Raw genomic sequence first — 25,938 nt, 5'->3', positions numbered from 1 at the left:
CAACTTTACTGTGATGTTGAGGCCACACTCTTAAGTAGAAATGGTACTTTGAATTTTGATCTTAATCCTGGGTTGGCCACATGATCTTCAGGCAGTGAGAGATATCCTGAAACACTCCTGAAATATTGAAGAGTAAGAAATCCAGACTCAGGGGAACAGAAATTTTATAGTGGTGTGTTATGAGTAGCTAGTGGAAATCCAGATATTCTTTTCAAGTCATTATTATTGTTAAAATCTGGGCCCATGTACAAGGTAACCATGGTGATAAAGGTAGAGGTTATACATGGACACTAATACATTGGCCAACCCTCAGCATAAATTATCTGAATACCCTTTCTGCTAAGTGTTACATGTAGACCCATTAAAGCACTTTTCTTGGGGGATTATCCCAGTCATCTGGACACAGATTTGCTATATAGAATTACTTAATCATAGAGAGGGCAGAAGTTTCATCTAATAGATAGAACTGTTTGCTGAATATAAAACCATATTCTTGTTGGTAAAGTTTCTGTCATTGTTGGTTTTATGGTCCTGCAGGCTGTCGTACCCATTCTAATGCAAGCTTGTAGGACAGTACTACAGGCCTCATGCAAAGAGGGTATTACAATGAGATCATATGCATAGATCACAGAAACACATGATTAGAGTGAGCATAGATAGAATGATAGGATAAAAAACAAAAGACAAGTTATGGCTTCCATGCCTGAGAGTTTGTTTGTGTGACATCTACTTCTTGGCTGTACTAAATAGGTTCAAGATCTAAGACAGCAAGAAGGATGTGGGCTTTCTCCCAAATACAGTAAATTATTTATTTATTGTATTTTTTTTCAAATCCTAAATCAGATTGCTTGGAATATTTGAAATCTTGTGTTCCTACTGAAAAAAAAATTGTAGCAAAAGATACATATTTTCAGGGGCTTTAAATTTCAGTGTGATTCATCACCTACTCCCAATATCCTATAAATCTAATGCCACTGACCAAACAAATACAAAAATGGGTCACGATTCTTATAGAATTATGTGCATTGTTTAATTGCCAAGCCTAATGGCATTCTGGTACAGACTGGGAGGAAATAGGATTCTGGTGAATTTACTGGTGTTCTCATTACTCCTCTGCTTAATAGACTTGATCAAAAGAAAATTACTTCTACTGAGATAGTACCAAAGAGTAGCCAGATAATTGGGGGTGGGGAGGAACACACTTTTAGGTAATCCTCAACTAGGGAAATTACCCATTTTGTCAGAGTGTCAGTACAAGACAAAAAGAAAAAGAACATGAAGTAGATGGTTGGAGGAAAAGTGTTGTAGTCGCCAAGTTAAATCTTGGGATAAGATTCATAATGCTGGGGAGTGAAAAGAGTTAAAAATATGTGTTGTTTTAAGTTACTTTTTTGTTGTTGTTCCCAAAGGTTTTAAGACATTGAGGAGATCAAAAAACTGAGTCAACTCCACAATGGCAAATTAGCTTATTCAAATTGTTTTCTTTATCTGATAAGCACCACTTATCTTGGAAAGTGATATGTATGTCATGTATAAAAATGTATGTATATGTTTGTATACATACACATACACATGAGGTTTGCAAAAAGTTCATGGAAATGTGTACAATGAAAAATTATGCATGGATTTTATTGTGGTATTTTTTTGGCTCAAGATAAACTTGGTTTTTAAAGGTTTACTTGAAAGACAGAGGCATAGAATATGGGAGAGAAAAAGAAAAGAGATCTTGCAACTAATGGCACACTCCTCAAAAGCCAACAGCAGTTGCAGCTGGGCCAGCTCAAAGTCAAGAGCCAGGAATACCCTCCAGGTCCCCCACAAGGGTGGCAGGGATCCAAGTACTTAGACCTTCACTAATAATCTTCCCGAGTGCATTAGCAGGAAGCTGGATCAGAAGCAGAGACAGAGGTGGGACTGGATTCCAGGCACTCTGATATGGGATGCAGTCATCCAAAACTGTGACTTAACTTGATGAAATGTAACATCCATCCTACCCTTGAATTTTAAATGCGTTTTCCATACACTTTTTGCATTTTGCACACATACTTTTGAAATATATATCAAATATTCATATTTATGTATCTGTATATACTCTCTCCATATATATGTTTATATGTAATTTTTAATTCAATTTTTAAGCATCCCTCAGAACAATACAATGCTTCCTATTGATACCTAATTTCTTTCTTAAACTATAAAATATTTTATTACATGCATAATTTATGATACATTAAGTCAAAATATAAGAGTTTTATTTTCCAACATTTTAAGTAATATTTATTGAAGTAAGAAATTTTTTATCTGAACTGCACAGAAGGTCACAGGTGGACAGATTTTTATAAAGCAAATTCAGTCTTAGAACCAGCAGCTCAACAAAAGTTATCATTATGCTCTTAAATCTCTCTATATATGAAATACATGAAATTTGTTCACCTTATATAAATAAAAATTCTTAAAAAAAGAAATGGAATTCATTACCTTCCAAAAGTCACTGTTAGTCTCCTTCCAAATCACTAATAATTTTCTTTCTTTCCTTTTTATTAAATATTTATTTTATTTTATTTTATTTGAAAGGCAGAGTAACAGAGAGAAAGGGAGAGAAAGAGAGAAAGAGAGATCTTCCATCCACTAGTTCACTCCCCAAACGGCCATAATGGCTCGAGCTGGGCCATACTGAAGCCAGGAGACAGGAAGTTCTTCTGGGTCTCCCACAAGGGTGCAGGAGCACAAGCACTTGGACCATGATCTGCTGATTTCCCAGGTGCATTAACAGGGAGCTGAATCAGAAGTGGAGCAGTCTGGACTCGAACTGGCATCCATATTGAATGGCATAGCTGCAAGCAACAGCTTTACCTGCTGTGCCATAGCACTGGCCCCACTAATAATTCTCAATCAAGGTGGTAACTTCTCTGATGTTTAACGTTGTAACTATGTTATATATTTTTGTATTTTTCGCTATAGAGATTCTTTTTTTTTGACAGGCAGAGTGGACAGTGAGAGAGAGAGACAGAGAGAAAGGTCTTCCTTTGCCGTTGGTTCACCCTCCAGTGGCCACCACGGCTGGAACGCGCTGAGGCCGGTGCACCGCGCTGATCCGATGGCAGGAGCCAGGAGCCAGGTGCTTCTCCTGGTCTCCCATGGGGTGCAGGGCCCAAGCACTTGGGCCATCCTCCACTGCACTCCCTGGCCACAGCAGAGAGCTGGCCTGGAAGAGGGGCAACCGGGACAGAATCCGATGCCCCGACTGGGACTAGAACCCGGTGTGCCTGCGCCGCGAGATGGAGGATTAGCCTAGTGAGCCACGGCTCCAGCGACTATAACGGTTCTTTGTTTCTAGCATCTTACACCCAAAATTAGTGAGATTCATTCAACCAATAATTACTTTTTTTCATTACTATGAAATGTTTCACTGTAAGAAAATGCATGAATGTTTGCTTTTGTGTGACACTGTGTTCTACCACTGAATGAGCAGTTTTTACTCAGGGATCTTACAAGTAGTCCTGATAGAACATGTGCTTAGAAGTGAGGGTGCTCAATACACAGCTCTAGCAGAAGAAGCTGGCAAGCCATTTTTCAAAGCAGGTTAACTAATTTATACTATAATTATCAGAATAAGTGTTCCAACTATTACACATCCTAGGCAATACCCACAACTGTTAGTCTCTTTCATTTTATCCATTCTAGTGTTTGCATACTGAAATTTCATTTTGGTTTTTATTTTTCAAGTTCCTGTTGACTGAGTCTGAGCATTTATTCACATTAGTTTTCAGTTGATTCACTTCTGTATCTCTCAGTGTGTACCTATTTTGATTCATTGGCTTGTCTGTCTGTTATGTCTTACAGTGTCCCTCATGAATTCAGATGTTGAAGTATCTGATTGACTCTCAGTATCTGATTAAATGACCTTTGGAAATGATCACTGTGTATGTAATTAGGATGAGGTCATAATGGAATAAAGACAATCCTAAGCAAAAGTATTTAGATTCCTTATGAATAGCAGAAATCTGGACAGGACACACAGACACACAGGGAGATACCTATATGAGGATGAAAGCAGAAATTGGGATGATCTAGCCTAAGCCAAGAAATGCAAAAGATCGTCAGTCAAGAGAGGGGTCCAACCATTTTATCCCTTGTAGTCCTCAGAAGCCACCACCACTACTGACACAATAGCCTTGCATTCTCTCTTTCAGAAGTGGAAGACAATAAATTTTTATTCTTTTAAACTATTAAATTTGTGTTTCATTTTTCAGGAGTTGTAGCAACCAATATGATGTTAATTTGTTCTTGGTTTATAAGAATTCTGTATATATTCTGCATTTGAATTCTTTGTCAGCAATACAAATTATAAATTAATCTGTGTCTTTTCTAATAATTATCTTATGGTGTCTTGTGATGAATAAAAACCATTAAGACTAATGCCAGTGGAATGTTTCTTTTTTCTTGATAGCCACTACTTTGTATGTTCTTTTTTAAAAAAGTACTTGCTTACTTCAAGATCATGATCAGGAAGAACAAGATGTTTTCTTCTAGATAAAGGAATTTTATCTTTCATTTTTATTCTATCAATTTTTGTGAATGTAGTGATATAGAAGTCAAGATGTATTTTTGCAAATAGATATCCAATTAAGCTTAATCCCAAAAATCAATTCTGCATTTCAATGTATCTTTTTATTTTTAATACCAAATAATTTTATGACTGTTTCTGAGCATTGTATTCTATTAAACTTGTCAATTTGCCTATTTCTGAGCTAAATATATACTGTCATATTTATTATATATTTATAATTTATCTTTATATAGAGAGATAAATTCTTCAGCTTTTTATATTTCTGCTAGACTGTTTTCAATTAAAATTTTAGAAACAGTTAAGTTTTACGAAGAATCCTGCTGGAATTTTTCTTTAGATTATATAAAATCAAACTAATAATTTAGGAGGTTAGTACTGTGGTGCAGCCAGTTAAGTCAGGGCTTTCAATGACTGAATCTATTACTGGAGTGTTTTGTGTACTGGCTGCTCACTTCTGATCCAGCTCTCTGGCAATACACCTGAGAAAACAGCAGAAAACAACCCATGGATGGAGTTCTGTGCTCATCTTGAGTCTGGACCAGCACCCAACACTGCGGCCATTTGGAGAGTAAACCAGAGGATGGAAGCTTTCTCTCTCTCTCTCTCTCTCTGTCTCTCTCCAACCCCCCTCCTTGCTTTCGCTCTCAAATTCACTCTTTCAATATATTTTAAAAATATGTAGGACAGAATTTGTATCATCCTAACATTGGTTTTTATAAGTTGCAAACCTGGAATAGTGTGCTGATTTTGGTGTTCTTTAATGATGGACTTCATACTTTTGTGTTGTAAGTGGAAAGTTATTGTTCCTCTACTGTCACATATATTCCTGTGAATTTTTCTTTTTAATGCCATTGGAAAGACTATATTTTGATCTTTTATCTTCTATTTGTAGTCCTCATACATAGAATTATAATTGAGTTCCATATATTGTCATGGTTAAATTCTCTATTAATTACATGACTTGTTTAATTTTTTTATTTTTCTCTCTATATATTCATGCTAGTTTAAAAAAAAATAAAAAAGGACATTCTGTTCAAGGTCTTCCAGTATGTATATCACTTTCTTGTTTTTTAATTTGTCTTTCTTTATCACATTGGTTGTGACTTCTAATACAATATTGTACCTCCAGTACAGTATTTTAAATATAACATTTTAAATATCTATAAATATTTTCTCAGTCTAAAAATGCACATGGTTCTTTTTCTATAATCATTCTTTATTTTCTTTCCTTACAGTGCAGTCATTTCAGAGTATCCTTGATGTCATTACTTCTCAATCATTTTATAGTCGAACACACAGTGACTTCTTCCATTGTGTCCTGGTGACACTGTAAATGCCACCCATAATTCCCTAAATGACATTCCATTTCACTTCTCCTTAGTATTTCTAATCATTGCTTTTTGTGCAGCCATTCTCATAATGTTTATTGGTTTTAGACTTTATGACATCTTGAAACTAGATACTTCATGTTTGTATCTTTCTAGCAAGAGTTTCTTATTTAATTCTTTAAAATTCTTTATGTATAATTTCTTTAATCCTGATTTCTTTATCTTTGTATGAGACAATATCTGCTTACACGATTTTTGGAGGAATACCTGTGAAGTGTCTAGTGCGTGACCAGTCACAAGAACAATAAACAGTGAATGATAATTCTCTGAAGTGTTACCTTTATTGTTATACTTGTCAAAATTATGTTTTTCACAGGTTTCATTTTATATCTTTGTTCTTCTCATTGTGGTCTCTCATTTTGCATATTTTACCTTATTATCTCTTAAATTAAGACTTCAGCTTTGTTCACATATTCTTCCTAAGGTAATCTAACATATTTTCCTTCGTTGTGTTCTCTTGCAAATTTACTTAATAACCATTCAATTATTTTTTACTGCTGTTGTCTATGCTCCCACTGCACTAGAGTTTTTTTTTTTTTTTTTGGTTTTTACTTATTTACATTCTTATTTGATGAAGAATTAAGCCTTTCTGCTGTAATGTAATTTTTAAAATATGTTATCTCAAAAGCTATAAAAAAAAGTAAGAAGGAAAGAGGGTGGGAAGGATGGAGGGAGGGAGGGAGGAAAGGAATAGCACTATGTTCTTAGAATATATCTACAAACCACATTGAATCTGGTAAAAGCAAATAAAAAATTAAAAAAAGAATAGGGTCCAGTGCTGTGGTATAGTAGGTAAAGCCTCTATCTGCAGTGCCAAGATGCCATATTGGTGCTGGTTTGAGTCCTGGCTGCTCCATTTCTGATCCAACTCCCTGCTAATGCCCCTGGAAAAGCAGCAGAGGATTGTCCAAGTCCTTGGGCCCCTGCATCCACGTGGGAGACCTGGAGGAAGCCTCTGGCTCCTGGCTTCAGATTGGCCCAGCTGTGACCGTTGCAGTCTTTTGGGAAGCAAACCAGCAGATGGAAGACCTCTCTCTCTCGCTCTCTCTACCTCTGCCTCTCTGTAACTCTGTCTTTCAAATAAATAAATAAATATCTAAAATTTTAAAAATTTAAAAGCATGCATTTATTGTCTCATATTTGAATATATGTTTGTTCTTTTGAAATGAAAATTGTGTTTTCTTTCATAACATGAATTATTTGGTACTAGAAGTTTTATAAAACCATTCAGCTTTCCATTTGTAGATAATTTTTTTACATTATAAATACATATGATCAATAAAAGTGTAATATTTGAATGATATACATGCCCTTTCTCCATCATTTCTAACTAAAATTCTTTCCAAATTTGCTTTATCAGACAATGCCACAGAATCTTTGCTATCATACAGCATATCTGATGGATGTAGAAGGTAAGAACTTTAAATATTACCTTTTATTAAGTGAATTAATTAAGAAATTTTGAAAACTTATACACCCATCAACAATTTATTGCATTTTTGAGTTCTCATCCTGACCAATAATTTTAAGAAATTTATTATTAATTAATTTAATTCTATGAAATAGCATCACATTTGTAAATAAAGTCATGCTATTGTTAGCTTCTAATTTTCTCTTATGCTGAGTTGTTTCAGTTTGTTTTGTTTTGGTTTCTTTGCCATGATGTTTGTCTTTTTGCTTTTGATAAGATTGCAATTTAAAATTTATACCTAGATCAGCTATTATTATGGTATTCTCATTTATTTATATCTTTCCACAGTTTTTGCTTATTTTAACTTTTTTCTCATTATGTTTTTGAAATCAAGAGAATTTGAAAATGTTAAGAAAATCAAATTCTGATATGTCAAAGCGTATAGCAAAATGTCTCACTTAGCTTTAAAACTTTCTGTAGATTAATACATTACATGGATTTCTTTGCCATCATTAACTTTCCTTTTTTGTACATATTAAAACATTGTAATCAGTGATTCTTTGGAACATGATTACTTTTATATTTTGATACTATTACTTTGCTAATATATATATCTTAATTTAAATAAGTATTGATATATTTTGATTTCCTGCAACATTATGTGCTTTTATATAAAAGAATCTCTTTTTTTTACTTCTTACCACTTTTTTTATTCAAGAGTTTTTATTTTTTTGGCTGGGACTTCCAGTAGCCTGCTGTTTCTGAGTTATGTTAGCAGGCAAGCCAGCATTTTGCTTACACAAAGAGAAATGACTCTACATTTCCCTTGTTAAATATGATATTGCATTGATTCTCGGCAGAACAGTTTATCAAGTTGCTAGGATTTATCATAATTACTATATTTTTCTCTGATGTCTTTTTTCTGGATCTACTGAGAGCTTTTTCCCCTGTTAATTAGTTAATGTGGTGATTTTCAATAATTTCAACATATTAACCCATTTTTACATCCCTTGTGCAAATTGTGTTAAGTAATGGTTTTAGCAACTGCAATTTTTACTCTTTGCCTCTTACTTGTGTAATATATAGCATTACTGCTATCCCAGATTTTTATTGAAATTCAATTTTAAAAGTATATGGCACATACGTGTATTAACAGAAAAAAATATAATTAATTTTGCTTGTGAAAGATTGTCAGAATTTCCTATTATTCCTAGATCATTTCTATACTCTCAACAATTCTATTCATTTTCTACTGCCATATAACAAATTATCACATATTTACCAGGTTAAAATATCACATTTTATAGAATCTCTCAGTTCTCATGGGTCAAAAGCCTGGGTCCTGCCTACCTGGGTTCTTCACTCAGGTACCCAAAGACCCCAGTCAAGGCATCTGCAGAGGTTGCATTCTCACAAAAGAGTCAAACTGGCAAAGATTAGCCTTCAAGCTCCCTTGTCGTGTTGGCAAAATCCCTTTCCTTGCTGGTGAATAACTTAAATGACAGCTTCCTTTTTCAGAGAGAATGGAACAGAGTCTCTGACTTCGAAGGGAGACCCCAGTCCCTCTTTTCAGTACCTTAATCATTTAAATCAGCCTCTTCTAAGATGGTGTTTTTTGGTTAATTGTAAATCAGTAGATTTAGAACTTTAGTTACATTTTGCAGTTTCCTTTTATTTTGCCACGTTCTATGAGTTAGCAGCAAGTCACAGGTTCTCGCTGAACCTGAAGGGAGGGGAATATAGAAGGATCTAGTTCATTGTAGTTAGCCCTAGGGATTTCCCCCACAGCTGTTTGATTTATTAAAGTGATTTTTGGAGGATATATGCACAAGTGTACCATGTTTATGTTCCTATGATTTATTAAACTCGTCTTTCCCTTTTTTCTGCTTTTGCATTGCTAATTAGTCCATGGTATCAATGGATCAAAGGTATAGATTTTTCCTTAGTGGATTTGGTAGATGTTTTATTTATTTGGCAGAGAACATAGAAGGGGAGAGAGAGAGAGAGAGAGAGAGAGAGAGAGAGAGCAAACAGGAGAGAGAGAGAATGAGAATCTCTCATCTGCTCTTTCATTCCCTAAATTATTGTAGATGCCTTTGGCCTGTGGGGTCGGGCTAAAGTCAGGAGCCAAGATTTCAGTCCAGGTCAGCTACATGGGTGGTAAGGACTCAACTACTTGAGCCAACACCTGATGCATCCCTGGGTCTGTACCAGCAGGGAGCTACAGTTAGGAGCCAGAGACAGGCAGCAAACCCAGGTACTCTGTGTCTGATATGGGACACAGACATTCCAATTGGTGTCCTAATCACTAAGCTAAACAGCCACTCCTGGTATGATAGTTTTTATAAATAAGCTGCAATATAATTATAACTGTATAATCACCCTTATTCGTATGAAAATCTGTTTTGAAACTTACAAGTGAAATGTGACAATTTAGAAATTTATCTTATTTAAATAAACTTTATTTTTAGAATACTTTTAGGTTAAGAGTAAAATTGAGTAGACTTTTTACAGAGTTATCATAGCCTCATAGTTCCTGCCATTACACATCCACAATTTTTCCCCACCATCAAGCAAACTGCGGTAAATTTATCAAAATTGGGCAATCTACGTTAACACATTTATCACCCAAAGATCATGTTCACATCAAGCTTCACTCTTGGTGAGGGTGCATAGTCTAATTTAAATTTTTTTCTTAAATTATTTTCTTCTATTTATTCTTCCCTCAGTCTTGCTCTAATTATGGGTACTAAATGCCCTTTTTGGTTTGTTTTGTTTTTACCTAACACATATATACTTTGCATTTCTGTGGTTTTTATCAAATGTACAATGATATAAATTCACATGGCAGAATCATAGAGAATAGTTTCACTGTCTAAAAAGCCCTCTGTATTCTACATGTTTCTTCCCTTCTCTCCTCCCTCTGCAACCACAAAAACTTTTCATGGTCTCCATAGTTGTGTATTTACAAAATAATCTTATAGTTTGAATCATATAATATTAAAAGATTTCTGATTGGCTTCTTATAGTGATATGCATTTAAGGTTCCTCCATATCGTTGCATGGCTTGCTTTGTTAGCTCATTTTTTCAGCATTGTATAATATTCCATTGTCTGGTGGTTGCTTTCAAGTTTCAGCAATTACAAAATTATAAACATTCTTATTAAGATTTTGAAAAGACTAATGGTATAGATTCATTTCATCCTCCTTAGCCACAGGACATGCATCCTTTTTTTAAGATTTTATTTAATTATTTCAGAGGCAGAGTTACAGACAGAGGAAAGGAGAAAGAAATACGTCTTCTACATGCTGGTTCACTCCCCAAATGTCCACAACTCAGTGGGCCAATCTGATGCCAGGAGCCAGGTGCTTCTTTCAGGTATCTCACATGGGTACAGGGGCACCAACACTTGTGCCATCCTCCACGGCTTTCCTAGACCATAAGCAGAGAGCTAGATTGGAAGAGGAACAGCTGGCACAAGAGCCTGCGCCCATATAGGACACCGGCACCACAGGTGGAGGCTTAGCCTACCATGCCACAGTGCCAGCCACAGGGCATAGATTCTAAGATCCTCAGTGGGTTCCTGACTCTGTGGATAGTACCAATTCCTACAATGTCTGGACATTTTTATATAAATCCCTCTGATAAAGATTAATATAGTTGGCAAAATAGAGATTAATAATGACTATAAATTAATACTATTAATAATGATTATAAAAATGAAGCAATTATAAAAATGAAGTGTAATAAAAGTTATGTGAATATGCCCATTTCTGTCTCTCCTGAAATAGCTTATTAATCTATACTCTTCTGGTGATGTGAAACGGTAGAATGTCTACATGATGAGATGAAGGGAAAACAATGATGTAGGCATTGGGAAGCAGCATCAGGGTACTGTGAAGGATTACGTCCAGGTAATGCTATCATTGTAATACTATAGCAACTGATGAGATAAGTATTTAGTAAGCAGATAAACCATACAATATGTATATGTTAGACAAACCGAGAATGAGAATTCCTGTACCGGAAAACACACAGTGGGATTGTGCCAAATTTCATCACACTACTCATAATATGCAATTTAACACTCATAAATTGTTAATGTATGGAAATTTCCATCTAAAAATGTTGACTGCAAGTAATTGAAACAGCAGAAAGCAAAATGGCAGTTAGGGGAATAGTGCTGTGCAAAGGAGATAAATTATTAGGCCATAATGGCAATATAATCTTAAGTTTATAAACTGTCAAAATGGCCTCCAAGTTGGCCACATCAACTTGCAATCTCACTGGCAAAGACTGAGAGTTGCTGTTGCTCCTTATCCTCTCCAGCATTTAATGCTGCATTTTTCTAGATTTTAGCCCTGCAATATGTGTATAGTGATATCACAATTCTGGTTTGATTTGCCATAACTTAATAATATATGGTGCCGATCTTTCTATGCATGTTTTACTTCTGCATATCTTTGTTGAGCTAGCACTTTAAGTCTTTTCCCTATTTATTAATCAGTCTATTCCTATTCTTCACATAGTTTTAAAGAATGACCATGTATTTGTGAGTAACTGCTGTTATCACATGTGACTTTTGTGAATATAGAGGTCCTCAAAATGTTTCTTGAAATTATGTGTTTTGGGAAAAAATCATGCATGGGTTTCATTTACTTGCACATAAATAAACTTCTCTTTTTTGCTTTTTATTTATTTATTTTTTCAAAAGGCAGGAGGCTAGAGACAGAGAGAAAAAGAGAAAATTCTTCCATCTACTGTTTTATTTCCAAATGGTCACAATGCCAAGGGCTGGGCTAGGCCAAATCCAGGAACCTGTAACTCCATCAAGGTTTCCCACATAGATAACAGGGACCCCAATATTTAGGCAATTTTGACTGGTTTTCTTGGGCATGGGTTTTGATTGGAAGCAAATCATCTGGGACTCAAATCAGGGCTCTGATAATGGATGACAATGTCCCAGGCAGTAACCTAACCTGCACCATAATACCAGCCCCAAATAAACTTATATTTTAATGCCATTTTTCTACAACATCTTTGAATTACCTTCTTTTGTGGCTTATCATTTCATTCTCTTGATATTTCTTTTCCCAGAATAGTTTTAATTTTAATGATGTTCAATTTTTCAGTTATATTGTCTATGTAGTATGCTTTTGCTGTTACATCTAAAAAGTCACTACCATACCAAAGTCATATGGATTTTCTCCTTTATTATCTTCTAAGGGTTTCACATTTTTGTGTTTTACATTTATAACTCAGATCAAATTTGAATTCATTTTAGTAAAAATTCTAAGGTCTAGTCTAGAATTTCATTTGCATGTGAGTGTCCTGCTTCACATCACCTTTGATTGAAAATGCTATATTAACTCCATTGCATCACCATTGCTTGTTTGTTAAAATTCAATTGATTACACTTATGTGAGTCTATCATGGATTCTGTATTCTGTTGTATTGAGATATTCTTCTGTTTCTTCACCAAGCATACACTATATTAATAACTGCAGCTTTATAATAAATAAATCTTGATTTCTTGTATAAATTTATTCTTCTATTTCAATATTAACTTGGCTATTCTGAATCTTTGACATTTGAATCATCTTAAAATAATATTTATACAAAAACTGCCAATTTCTCACAGAAGAAAGACTGTCATTTATTTCATTTTTTATGACACACTGTGTCTACCCTTATTAATTCACAACCAATTCCACAGAGAAAAAGAGTATTCAAGTTTTGGTACGGGAAGTATATCCTCCAATATGTATTTTTTTTATTTTATTTATTCATTTAACACAGAAACCTTCCATTTATGGTATACAAACTCCATGCATTTCATTAATACAAATTTAGGAACATAGTGATTCTTCCCACCCTACCCTCTCTGCCACCCTTATTGCTTAGTGTAGGGTTAATCTTTTGTGTATTTAATTTTAAAATTTGTGGTAATAAAGCTTAGATTGTACCACATGGTGATGATTCATGTGTGTGATTTTTCTTAAAACTAAAGTAAAAACATTGCAAAAAATAAAATAACACTAAATTTTAATTTCTCTCTCTCTCTCTTTTTTTTTTTTTTTTTTTTTTTTTTGACAGGCAGAGTTAGTGAGAGAGAGAGAGAAAGGTCTTCCTTCCATTGGTTCACTCCCCCCAAATGGCTGCTACGGCCAGCGCTGCGCCTATTCGAAACCAGGAGCCAGGTGCTTCCTCCTGGTCTTCCATGCGGGTGCAGGGCCCAAGGACCTCGACCATCCTCCACTGCCTTCCCGGGACATAGCAGAATACTAGACTGGAAGAGGAGCAACCGGGACAAAATCGGGTGCCCCAACTGGGACTAGAATCCGGGGTGCCAGCACCGCATGTGGAGGATTAGCCAAGTGAGCCTCGGTGTCAGCCTTGAGTCATCTTTTTCAGTCTTCCCAGATACATTAGCAGGAAGTTGGATGAGAAGCAGAGCAGCTGGGATTTGAACTGGCACTTTAATATGTGATGCTGGTATTTCAAGCTGTGGCTCTGATATTGTTTAATTACGAGCCAAGATTAATGTTTTAGGTTCTTGTCTGAGCTTAGAGAGTCATTCTAAACTTAGACATACACAAGACAAGAATCATGGCGAAAACTCAGAATTTATTTGGGGAAGTGAGAGAAATATACAGAAATGTGAAGGCTTTATTTAAGGGAGGGTGATCAGAAAAATGAACCAGGAGTTTCATACAAGGCAGAGAACAGGCCAAGAGCCACATGTGGGCGTTCACTGGTTGGAGCTCTGTAGAGAGAAAAATCATGCGGGCTGGAATGATCGCAAATAGTTCAGTGTCCAGGAAAAAGCGTGGGCAGGCTCCAGGGGCTCCATGTCTTTTATTCACTTCCAAAAGGGGAGAGGTTACGTAGTCTGACTTACCAGTGGGTATATACAGGTGAGATCCTGCAGGGGACAGGAGGGCGTGGTCTCCAGCTCACAAATCTAACTGATTTAATCCTATCTGCCTGCCCATATCAGCTTAAGCTGATATACTACAAAACCAAGTACCTATTAATAAATTAAAATATGAGATTCCCACCTTTTATGTTTCTCCATGATTCAGATAGTAAGTAAAAACTATTTATTGAATTTATACAGAGAGCCATCCACATATTAGAGAGGGAAGTATTATTACAATCACACCCCCTCCCCCCAAAAAAACCAAAAAACAAATATACCGTAAAATACTTCTGAGCATTTCTGCCAACTGTAAGTTAGATAGTGAAATCAGAACGTTTTATCAATATTTGAATCAAGTTCTGTTATTAAATTCTGCTAAAAGGCTTTCTGTATCCTCAGAACTACAGTTCTTTAATAATATATTTAAATGCTTTTGTAATTATCAATGTATGTTGATCACTATAATTTAAAACTCACTCGGTTTCAATAATAATAGCTAACATTTGTTTAGCTCTAATAATATGCTAGGTAGAGTCCTAAATCCTTTACATGTAGTATCTCATCAGTTAAATTCAATATTTATTTAAATGAGGATCATGAAGAAAAAAAGGATTAAGTAATTTATCTGCATGATAGATCCAGGATTCTGTATTATGATACTCTGCCCTTACCTTAAAAGAGAAATCTTTTAATCACTATTCACTAAAAACCAATTACATGGGGTTTTGATGGTGATTGTAACAGGAGCAATAGTGTTGAAGCACAGAATGGAGCGTTGGTAATGCAGATTTGTTGGTACTTTGTTCTCCTTCACTAAACACAGTCATACTGTCCACTAATGGCATTATTTAGTTGTAGTTTTTTTCTTTTATCTAAGAATATGCAGTTTCTTAACTATGAAAAAAACAGATTGGGTGAAGCTAGTAAGAAGCATTATGCATAAAGCATGATGAAGCAAATAGCGTGTGAGACTGAGAAGTTACCAGTGTTATGAATAGAACTTGAAATGTAAAGATAGAATACGTGGTTTAACAAAGGCACCAGGTACATGAAAACTGAGGGGTGGAAGGGACAAACAAACCTTAGATATTAATAAGGAATAATCATGCCACCTCCTGTTTGAAATCATCCCCAACTCAGTCACCCATTGGTGACACTCATTAAGGCCCCATTTTGAACTAACGCATGTTCTACATTAGAAATGCAGTAAGTAAGCACAGTTGTTCAGTAAATCATAGTTAAGCCATATTTATCAGTCAGACACACTTGGCACACACATTCCCCATACAGCTGGTTCATTTGGTTCCAAGCATCTTCTTTCCAACAAGTTCCTTTGCTCAAATGTCAACTTCGATTCTTTCCACCATATCATCATGGCGGGGGAGGGGAGGCAGGATATTGTGGCAAAAATAGAGACAAAGGCTATATGAACACTGATAAAACTTTACTTAGAATACAGTCATTTCACCTGCCTTAGACTCTACCCTTACTGACTTAATCTGATCCATTTCTTTCCTCTTGATTTTTACTGCACAAGCGTGGTTTAAGTTGATTAAATAAATAATGCAATTTGAAGATTAAGTAATTCCTTGAGACTTGCAACTCCAGGAGACCTGACATGCTTTGTCTGCTTTTCTTGAAGCCTTCTATTTAGAACAGTGCTTTCCCACACGAGGCAGCATTCCCTTTTTGAAGGTATGTATCTGCAAAGTACCGTTGCATAATGGAACACTTGGAGTTAAGAGTCCTCCTAGGAAGGACATTTACATAGCAGGGAAATACCTGCACAAAGTGCTGGAGGATGGATATAAGAGTAGAAGTATCTCAAACAAATATAATCCCAAAACTTCTTGTATTAGAAAGAAATGTGCTTGAGGTAAGACTAGGGTAAAAAATTTGAACTGCTGTTGCAAAACACCTGATACGAGATCATTTATAAAGAACAGAAATTTATCTCTCACAATTCTGGGGTCTGGAAATTTTGAGACCAAGGCAGCAACAGAGTTCACTTCTGGTGACGGCGGATCTCTCTGCTTCAGAAATGGCTCCTTTGCTGTGTGTCTTCACATGGCAGATTATGTAGAAGGGTCAGGCATCTCATTGAGACATCTTTTCTTAGGGGATTAACTTCATTCATCAAAGTGGAGCCCTCATGACTTAATCACTTACCAAAAGACCTTGCTTCCTAATACTGTCATATTATGGATTAAGCTTCAATATGTGAATTTTGAGAGGACACACATTCGGAGCATAGGAAAAACCTTTCTAATAAAAAGATGAAAGGTGAAATTTCATTCAAAACTTAGCCAAGTAGCTTTAATACCTTTAACAAAATACATTGTGACGTTACATTTGAAATAACATTCACTGCTCTGATTTAAGTTGTTTTCTCTTTTCAACATTCCACAAGGAATCTCCAAATCTGGAAAATGTCTTAAATGCCCAGATGCTTACTAGAAATTCTCTTCTTTCCTCTCTTCTCCCTCTTCCTTTCTTTCCCTCTACTTTCTTTTGTATGACAGTGAATAGAAGGAATTCCATACAAAACGGATGACACATTCTATTTAAAAACAAAAATATATTCAATACAGAAAGTGCCAGTTTCAGTGGCAGATTTTTAGAAGAAGTACCTGATTCTACTCGACACAGAATTAATGAATTTTACAGAAACATAATTATTTCTATTATACAAAAAAAATCTAAAAATACCTGGAATTTAAAAATTACCTGGGATTTAAAATTACCTGGGATTTCAAAGCATAAATCTTGAAGTAACTTCAGGGCTATATAAATACCGCCTTAAAATTTAAGTATATGATCTGATGGACTAACTGATCCACTTAAAGAAAGGTTTGAAAAATCATATGGACTAATTTATTTATTTTTATTTATTTATTTTTTTTGACAGGCGGAGTTAGACAGTGAGAGAGAGAGAGAAAGGTCTTCCTTTTCTGTTGTTTCACCCACCATGTGACCACTATGGCCAGCATGTTGCAGCCAGCAAGCTGTGCCGATCCGAAGCCAGTAGCCAGGTGCTTCCTCCTGGTCTCCCATGTGGGTGCAGGGCCCAAGGACCTGGGCCATCCTCCACTGCATTCCTTTTGCCACAGCAGAGAGCTGGACTGGAAGAGGGGCAACCGGGAGAATCCAGCACCCCAACTGGGACTAGAACCCGGGGTGCTGGTCGGTGCCGCAGGTGGAGGATTAGCCTAGTGAGCCAAGGCACCGGCCATATGGAGTAATTTATAAGACAGACTTTTATGGCCAACAAGGGCTTGTTAATTATTGAGGTACACAGAGCTACTGGCTTACATGTGAGTGGTCTAGACCTCTGTCCTGGCAAATCATGAGTAACCCTGGATACAATAGTCTCTATGAAACAGTATCACTTTCTATGTCATGCATGATATTAAATTGTTGGGAATAATTACATTGAGGCAATATATATATTAAAATATATCTATAGTAGTAGAAATTCAATATTTCACCAAAGGGCCCATAAGAATCCTTTTGGATATCCCCAAAAGGGTAGCTGTCATTACTTCACTTATTGATGATAACAGTTTTAGAGTTAGACGCTGCTTTATTACTTATTTTACAGATGGGTAAATACAGGTCAGCCAAATACCACTGTTGAATACACTTTTTTTCCATTATTCCTAAGAAGCAATAAAGCCACAATTTTTAGAGAAAAAATACATCCAGAAAAACCACTAGATTTTCTGAGACTAAGTTCTGAAGGTACAAGACTGAATTTCCCAAGGATAACAGAAAGAGTATTTTCTGCAGCTCATGTTCTCTTGTTTTTGTGGGTGTATGTACAACTACCACACCAAGAATGGAGTACGATTCCTTTCTTCTTCATTCTGAAAAGGTTTATATATTTTTGCAGGAAAATATTGCATTCAAATGTCACCGTGTGATGTTCAAATCTAGGTTAGAAAAGAAAAGAGCTTTGCTTGCTTCATATTGGATGCTTAAGCTTGCAATCTAGCCTATTTTGCCATGAAGTCCAAGGTTCCTGTGGCAATGATGCTAGAGATGTTCCAACTGACACTCCCGGCTTAGATATCACTCAACAGTGATTATCAACCGCCTGGCACATCAGAGAAGGTTTCAGATGATTCCAGTCCACAGTTATCAAGTTATCTCTAGTTTTGGATTTTTCCTAGGTGAGACACCAACCATTGTGGACACAAACCATTAATTCTATGCTATTTGTAAATCCCTAACCTATGAAAACTGTAACAATATTATTGTTCATTTATTCCATATAGCCTTAAGTGTCTACTTAGTGACAGTAAATTTAACAGTATCTACCTACAGCTAAATGAGTGTTTGGGTGAATGAGAGGTAAGTGAAATTTGGAAGTAATCTAAAGGATCATTAAATAAAACAAACCACTGGGCTGGATTCTGCCCTGTGTCTATTCCTTTTCTGTGCCCTGACATAGAGCTATAGTAGCTGGAGCTCCAGCCACCATAATAAAACACTTAGGATGGAGGCCTGAAAATGGAAATCTGAGGTTGCAATATAGATCAGTAGAAAGAAGGAACCTGACTTCTGATGACTTAATCAAATTTTCCAGTAATTCATAAGAGTTAGCCACTTATATAAGCTATGGAAGAGAAATGTAGCCATTTAGAATTTTAGGCATTATTATATTGGGGTTTCTTATTCATGCTGCCAATCCTAGATGTATTTTCCATTTTAAGCAAGCTAGATTCTTTGCCCAAGTGAGTAAATTGATCAAGAATTAGTACCTCAGTGATCTGATTCCAGCACTTTCAGTTTGATCATCATGACTAGGGGCCCCAGGAGTACAAGTGCAATTTTCAGATATGTAAATGATCATAAATTTCTTGAAAAGATGAATAAGTATAAAATATATTATGACCATAGGATTTAAAAAATGTATAAGGCATGAAATATCATCTCATAAATTCCTGACACCCACACTTTCCATGGTCATTGTTAGTCACAGATAAAAAATATTCCATATTTTGATTAGACAAAGGCTCTTTTTTGTTTTTCTCCATGTTCACCCAAAAAGTTAGATTTTGTGATTTTTTTGGTTTTTGATTAGTTTATAACAGATTCAATGTGATTTATAGATACAATCTAAGATCATACTTGATGTAGTACTTTTTATGGGAAAAATCTTAGAATTTATCAAAGGGAATGAGGTATTTGTGCTCAAGTGTGTCTTTATATTCATTCTGATTCAAACTCATTAAATATAGTACAGTCCGATAACAAAAAATCTTGGTAGTAAAATCGAATTCTAAAACAGGAAACTTCCTTCTGACCCTAGGTTACAAATAATTAAGGAAACATCCAATTCTGTACAAGTGAAAAGTTTATTCTTTGTGATTTTCTGTGCACTTGTACATTTGTAGCTCACAAGATTCATTTGCAGCAGGGATATTGAAAACACATTTTAAAGGCTCCTACTGATTTGAGAAATTTATTGTTCCTTAAGGGCTGTCAGAGGAAATTTGCAAATTATGACTCCAAATTATTTCAACAAGAAAACATAGTGATATGTTCAGGTAATGAAAAGGGGAAAAACAATTAACATAAGTGTCATAAAAATGGTATTGTACTGTATAAATCACAGGTAGTCAAAAATGTTTTATAAGAGAGATGCTGTGCTACAGTGAAAGAAAGAGTATCCCTTATACACCTTTTCTCTTCAACTCAAAATACTTGCTGGATTTCAGTGATAAAATATTCGCTTCCTAATATTTTTATATCAAGAGCAAGACTTTAAGCCACATTTTCTTCGTTGTTGTAATCCTTGGTGAATGAAAAACCATTATCTTTCTTCTAGAAATATATTTAAGGACATATTTTGATACATCATTAAATTTTAAGTAAATACTATAATAATCAATAAACCCAGATTATTAGCTATATTGCTTAATCACTAACAATGGGGATTAAATTCAAATATATTTAAAAGAAAAATATCATGAGCTAATGCTTCTTATAAATCACTATAGAAACAACATACTTATCATAATTTTAGTCAGTTTAAAATGTATTTCAGGGGCCAGTGCTGTGGTGGAGGTTAAGCCTCCGCCTGCAGTGCTGGCATTCCAAATGGTGGTTCAAGTCCTGGCTTCTCCACTTCTGATCCAGCTCGCTACTAATGTGCAGCAGAGCATGGCTCTTGCACCCACAGGGTATACCCAGAAGAAGCACCTGGCTCCTGGCCTGGCAAAGCCATCTGTTGTAGCCATTTGGAAAGTGAAATAGCAGATGGAAGATTCTCTCTCTTTCTCTCTCTCTCCTTTTCTCTTTCTGTACCTCTGCCTTTCAAATAAATGCATGTTTTTAAAAATATATTTCAATAGTTGTTTTTTTTTTTTTTTCTTTTGCTACAGTGTCTTGACTTTCCATGCCTGAAATACTCTCTTCCGATCCAGCTCTCTGCTACTGTCTGGGATAGCAGTGGTGGATGGACCAAGTCCTTGGGCCCCTGCATCCATGTGGGAGACCCAAAGGAAGCTCCTGGCTCCTGGCTTTGGATTGGTGCAGCTCAGGCCGCTGTGGCTCTCTGGGGAGTGAACCAGCAGACGGAAGACCTCTCTCTCTCTCTCTGTCTCTCCCACTCTCTGTAACTCTGTCTTTCAAATAGATAAAGAGCTTAACTGCTTTGTTTAAGAAAATGAGACACTTCCTATTCATTTCTAGATAGGACAACACTAGTGTTGCTGATGAAAGAAGTGTTAGAGTCAGCGTAATGATTGGAGGAGGTGATGTGTTTTGGCAGAGAGGAGTTGTAATCCAGCAGGACATGGAAGTAATAAAGTGGGAAGAACTGTGAGAGCTTCCAATCTCAGGCTGTGCTTGCTCGGGTTGTATATTAGTTACCATTCTCACCACCATGATTACAGTACAGCTTCTGAAAGACAAAACTATTGAGTGTTTGCTATTTATTGTAGGCTGCAGCATGGACTTATTTTTCTTTTGTTATTTAATTTTAGAGAATCCAAGGAAAATGACTTGAGTTACTTGGGGCAAGTCCTCAACTGGAGCAGAAGAAAACAGTGCTGATTTAAGGGAGATTTTCATTATAAAGAAATATTAAATGTTCAAGGAGATAAATATTTTCACCCTGATTTGACATTACACAGTGCACATACATAATCAAGCATCACATATACCCAGAAGTATCTACAATTCTTCTATGTCTGTTAATTTTTAAATTTTTTTCTGATAAGATTTATTTATTTGAAATCGTAGTAACAGAGAGAGAAGGTAAAAAAGTGAGAGAGAATGAGAGAGGGAGACCTTCCATCCATTGGTTTATTCCCCAGTTGGCTCAACAGTCAGGTCTAGGGCAGATCAAAGCCAGGGGCTCGGATCTCCATCCTTATCTCACTCCTGAGTGGCAGCCGTCCAAGCTCTTGAACCCTTTCAGCTGCCTTCCCAGGTGTAGTAGCAGAAGCTAGCCCAGAGGCAGCACAGCAGTCGCTGGAACTTTGACATGGAAGGCTGGCATCACGAGTGGCAGCTTAACCTGCTGCGCTACAAGGCAGGCTCCTGTCATTTCTTTCTTTAATTTATTTTTTAATAAAACTGCAAGGTACTCTAGACCTACCATACAAACTCCCTCTATGGTTGTCCAGTTTCTGGTAGATGAGCAGGGTTGTGGTACCATAATCTTGAATAAAGCAGATGTAAAGATCAAATGGTGTGAGTCACGTGAATTTCAAAGGATACAAAATGCCTCTTGGTGGAGATATTTTAAAAACCTGTGAGTGTGTTGTGCATGAGTGCGTGTGTGTGTGTGTGTGTGTGTGGTTAACCAAGTAACTTAAAAATTTGTCATGCAGATTTGAAGCCTTTTACCAATAGTTTACTTCAGCTGCTCAAAGAAATCAATAATTTGACATATGAGGAAATACGAGAAAGACTCCAAGTGTTGCCGGCTAAAGATAACCTAGACATACTCCGAATCTGTCGAACAATGAAAGTGACTCTCAGCATGTGAGTGGAGAAACTGAGTCCTAGAATCACGAGACACTAAATTTAAACATAATAAGAATGGTCATTAAAGCACCCTTCTTACAGCCACAGGACAAGAATTCTATCTAACTAAAACATTGATTGCGAACTTGTATTCAGAAAAGAATGCTGCCACACCACACCAGACTTCTGACTGATGGAGCTATGCATCAATAAATGTGAGTCTCTTTAAGTTGTTAAGTGCCTGATGGTTTGCTAGGCAGCATTAGTGATTCCTGCATGTTGGTGAGAAAAGCTCTGGAAAACACACAGTTTTATATTTGACAAGTGCTTGTTAATGTTTTTAATTGAACATTTGCTTTTTTCTTTTCATTATTATGACTTTTAAAGGATAGATTTTTATGATGTCACACTATTTAAAATTATTACATTCTAAAGAAAAGTTCACTTCAAATGCAACTTAAGATTGAAATATGTATTATCTGGAGACAAAAATTATTATTATGTATTTTTCCTTTTTCAAGATTCCTCAAAATATAAGATGCCCAGTTAAAACAAACTTTTCTCTTTCCATTCTCTGAGCTTTAGGATACCTAGTAGCTTCTCACAAGTAACTTTCTCACTAAGTTGTATTTATTGACATGTATATAGTAAATCACATTGAATTAACAAGAATTTTTTTTTTACTATACATATACCACGGTCATTGAAGAAGCAAATCTGTCCAAATATTTACATATATATATATATTACATATATAACCACTTAAAGGGAAAATGCACAAGATGTGTCAGAGTAATATAAGCAAAAAAATAAATATTTGAATTGCTGCAAAAATGTGAAAGAGAAAGTTCACAAAGACCATCTTACCATCTTCTACTTACCTTGGTTATTTTATTAATTTGATTTAATGGTTGATATAAAATTATTTAAAAGAAATATATACAATAGTTTCCACTTTTTTATTTTACAAATATCTATATTGTCATTGTCAAAATAACTTAAAACTGGAAAATTTGAGGATATTAGAAAAATTTGGAATAAGCATTATTTCAATAATTGACTAAAACATCTTAGAAGTTTCATGTTCCAGAACTTAGACTCTTAAATATATAATATTTATGACGGTTATGCTATAAAATAGGCCAAATAAAAGGGATACATTTTAGACATAAATCTTAGGCAAAAATTCCTGGAAAATAAAGAAAAATGTATCTCATGTTCTGAGAGTATAGTTTAAAGAAAAAAAAAAAGCTACCCCAGATGCAAAATGACTACTTCTTTATACATAATCTAAGACACAGCTCTAGTATTTCATATAATAAGGAAAAATCTGAATATTTGGCTCAAGTACACAAAAATTTAACATGTGGGGCTGGCAGTTGTGGTGTAGCAGTCAAAGCTGCTACCTGTGATGCTGGGATTTCATATGTGCTCCATTTCTGATCCAGCTCCTTGCTAATGGCTTCAGAAAAGTAATAGTGGATGGCCCAAGTATTTGAATCCCTGCATCCTGGATTTGGCCTTGTTGGGCATTGGCTGTGGTGGCTGTCCAGGGAATGGCCCAGCATATAGGAGATCTCTCTTCCTCACTTTGTCTCTCCCTCTATCTGTATCTCTGACTTTCAAATTAATAAATAAATATTGAAAAAAATAATATGTGACTTTGTACAATATCCATACTAACTGATCTCATGTTCATCATGTCATTTTTGTGTTCTCTATGAAGAGTCATGTATTAGCAGCCATAAAATTTATACAGATAAATTTTATATTTCAAAGCAAATTTAAAAATGTGAGTTGTACTTAAAAATATAAGATTTTTGATAACATATCATCATTTATTAATGTTCTTTTCAGTTTTCTTTAAGTAAAAACAAAAAGTTCAAGATCATTAAGGAAAGCATGCAAAGCATAATTTTTATATTTAAAATTAAAATCTGTATCAATCCTCAAATATTTGGAAAAAGCATCTTAAAAATATAAGATTTTATCTTTCTCATTTTTTTACACAAAACATGTTTATGATTGATATGGTATTGATGCAAATGATAATCGTAATGCAGATGATTGTGTTGATAGCATCAATAGACAATATGAAATTCCTCCTCTGGAAATCATATTTGTAAGATGGCATTGTAGCGTAACAGGTAAAACCACCAACTGAGACTCAAAAATCCCATATGGACATTTATTTGAGTCCTGGCTGCTCCATTTCCAATTTAGCTCCCAGCTAATGTGCCTGAGAAAGCTATGGAAGATAGCCCAAGTGTTTAGGCCTCTGCACCCATGTGGGAGACCAGGAAGAAGTGCCTGGTTCCTGGCTTCATTCTGGCTGGGCCCTGGCTATTGCCATCAGAAAAGATCTGTGTGTGTATGTGTGTGTGTTTGTATGTGTGTGTCTACAGGGTATTTGTAGGTATGTAATGCTACAATGATATATATCTCATTTTACACGTGAAAGAAATCAGGACTTAAAGTTCCTAAGTGATAAAATCAGGATCCAGCATAGAATTTGTGGTTCCTAGTCCAATTTGTTTCAATTTTTGCTTCAATAATTGGTAATTTCTCTATTTTTTAATGTGCTAGTAATTTGTTTTCTGTATCAATACAACTTTAATATATTTACATATAGTTGATATATGTAAAAATAACATCAAGTAATTTTATTCATGCAGTCATTCATTTCTTAATCTATGAAATAAATACTTTTTGTCACCTAGCACTCTCAAAGTACTGCTCTAGGCAACTTTAAATGAAGACTAATAAAAATATTTCATTTTTCATCAATGTGGCACATTATTTTGTACATGGAAATATGTGATCAAATTGAGAAATTGCTTATTTGAGTAATTGATTGTCTCACTCAGGACTAATGAATTACAGTAGAATGAGTGACAAAAGTTTTCACAAAGTAATATCTGATCTAGAAATTAAAAATAACAAAAATAAATAAAAACAAAAATAAAACATTTAACTAGGCAAAGGAACATGGTACAACACATTTGATGACAAAGATAAAAATATTTGGTCAATCTCCAGTGTTCCTTGAATGGAAATGATAACCCTCCAACTGAATTGCTTGGCATCAAGGATAATTTGCTTCCTAATTTTCATGTATATATGACACACATTGTATTGTTGTTTCTAGAATTTGAGCATTATATTTGCTTACATTTCATTGATTTAAACAAAGACAAAGAAATTGAAACATCTGGGTTAAATTTAATTGAAAAACACATTTGTAGGAGACATTAGACACTGAGATTGTGCCATACGTTGTCTTATACAACATTATCCATGTGCACAAAGACAAGAAATTTAGAAATTTAAATAATTTTAATATGGCTTCTTGAAATTTCTTTCAAAGTATATTTCTCTATTGAGTCTATTATTTTCTAAGTTTGACTTCCTGAAAGAATATAAACTAATTTTTTCTATCTTTTCATTTGGACATATTTCATAGGCCTTTAAAGCATAGCTTATGGGTTTTAGAGATCTGAATTTTATATTCATGTTATTCGGGCAATTTTATTTATTTATTATATGTCCTGTTTGCATATTCTCTAAGACGCATTCAACTGTGAAATTATATGATTCAATTTATGCTATTACACAAGAGAGTGTAGTAAGAATCCATTATAAAAAAATGGCCAGGTTGAAAAAAAG

The sequence above is a fragment of the Oryctolagus cuniculus genome, chromosome 4 (assembly GCF_964237555.1).
Source record: "Oryctolagus cuniculus chromosome 4, mOryCun1.1, whole genome shotgun sequence".
NCBI lineage: Eukaryota > Metazoa > Chordata > Mammalia > Lagomorpha > Leporidae > Oryctolagus > Oryctolagus cuniculus.
Note: the sequence above shows the minus strand (reverse complement) of the source record.